Source organism: Notamacropus eugenii, chromosome 4, assembly GCF_028372415.1.
Source record: "Notamacropus eugenii isolate mMacEug1 chromosome 4, mMacEug1.pri_v2, whole genome shotgun sequence".
Lineage (NCBI taxonomy): Eukaryota > Metazoa > Chordata > Mammalia > Diprotodontia > Macropodidae > Notamacropus > Notamacropus eugenii.
Window position 1 is genome coordinate 344,206,911 of NC_092875.1, and position 2,343 is coordinate 344,209,253.

Here is a 2,343-nt window from a genome sequence, read left to right on the forward strand (position 1 = left end):
AAATGGTTGGATCAGTCTACGACTCCACCAAGAGTGTATTAAAGTCCCAATTTTTCCACGTCTCTTCCAATATTTGTAATTTTATTTTTCTGTCATAGATAGATCAAATCTGATAGATCTGAGATGATACCTCAGAGTTGTTTTAATTTGTATTTCTTTAATCAATAGTGATTTAAAAGTTCTTTCTCATATGACTATAGATAGCTCTGATTTCTTCTTCTGAAAACTACCTGTTCATATCCTTAGATCACTTATTAATCATGGGATGACCTGCATTCTTATAAATTTGACTAATTTTTCTATATATTTGAGAAATGAGGCCTTTATCAGAGAAACTTACTGTACATTTCCCATCCCACATCCTAGTTTCTTGCTTTCCTTCTCATCTTGGCTGCATTAGTTTTGTTTGTAAAAAACCTTTTTGGAGAGGATTCTGGGAAGATGTTGGAGTAGGTCAGAAAATTCCAAGCTCTCAAGATTTTCCCCCACAAAAGAGTTTAAAAAGAATAATAGAAGATAAATAAGAATAGGGACACAACAGGGGTCTTCCTGGGACAATTTGGGAAGATTGGAAGAAAAACCCCAGGACAAGGTTTGGTCCCTGTAAAGAGCAAACATCTCCAGGCTAGTGGCAAGCTCTGGGGTTAGCTGGTTTTAGAGGCTGGCTCAGCACCAGCCACAGGAATTTTCTCCCCTGGGACAGTGAGGGGAGTTGGGCATTAGGGACCAGAAACACCTGACCCAGCTGTGCTTTGAACAGCAGCAGGGATGAGAAGGATCCAGCACACGCCAGGTGAGTGCAGAAGCAGTGGGGCAGAAAGCCTCTGGTTTATAGGAGGTTGGAGGTTTGGTTTTGGTTCCAGGCAGTAAGGGAGAACTGAAGATCTGGAGCAAGCGGGACCATTTCCCACACCCTAGAGCTAGAGGTGATTAAATAAATTAAGCTATTACCACAAAAAATGCACAGACAAAAGAGAAAGAATCCAGCGATAGAGTGTTATTATGGGAATACAGGTGACCAGGGTTCATCTTCAGAGGAGGATATTGAAGTAAAGAAACCCCCACAGAGTAATGTCAAATGGTCACCTGACCAAAATGAATTTGTAGAAGAGCTTTAAAAAAGAGTTTAAAAACCAAATGACAGAGATGGAGGAAAAACTAAAGAAAAATATGAATAACCCGAGAAAAACAAGGTTATAAAGGGAAAGTCAACCAATTGGAAGAGGAGATATAGAATCTTAAGGAAGAAAATGATACCTTGAAAATTAGAAATGGACAAAGTGAAGCCAGTGAAATCATAACAGATCAAGAAATAATTAACCAAAATATGAATGTTGAAAAAATAGAAGAGAAAGTGAAACATCTTATAAGAAAAACAACAGATTTGGAGAATAGATCAAGAAAAGAAAATGTAAAAATAATCTGGATAACTGAAAGTTATGATAAAAAAAATCTTAATACAATAATAGAAGAAATAATTAAAGAAAATTGTCCTGAAGCGTTAGAACAAGGATGGAAAGTAAAAATAGAAAAAATTCATCAATCACCACTTAAAAGAGATCCCATGCTTTTCTCATAGGAATATCATAGTCAATTTCTGAAACCCCAGCTTAAGGATAAAATACTAAAAGCATCAAGATTAGAACAATTTAAATATGGTGGTGCCACAATTAGACTCACACAAGACCTAGCAGCAGAGACATTAAAGGACCACAGGTCTTGGAACATTAATGAAGAGCAAAAGACCTGGGGCTTTGGCCAAAAATATCATACCCTGCAAGGTTAAGTATTATACAAAGTGAAAAAAAAAATAGAAATCTGATAAAATCTCAGACTTTCAAGATTGTTTAAAAAAAATCCTAAATTTGATAGAAGATTTGACATACAAGAACCAAAAGAAATATGAGGTACGTATCAAAAAACTGATTATAAAGGATTCATAATAACAGGCTGTTTTTACTTTTCATATATATATAAAATGAAAAATGTATGTCTAAGATTCTTATGAATAATTGGATAGCTCACAAGTAAGATTGGGGAAAACCTGAGTAGGATATGAATTTTAAAAAGAAAAACCATTTAGGAACAGCTAAAAAGAGTAATTATTTTATACAAATGAGGTGCAAGAGGAAGAATTGATTCACAAGAATTAGATGGGGAAGGAGGGCTGGTAGTTCTGGTAACCTACTTTCATTTGGAATGGGTTTAAGAGGGAACAATACATATATATTTAGAAGGGTATAAAGATCTTCTAAATTCAGAAGAAATAAGTTGGTAGGGGCATGGGGAGACAAGGGAGGGCTCTTTAGAAGGAAGGGGGAGGGAATTGCTAAAAGGGGGGTA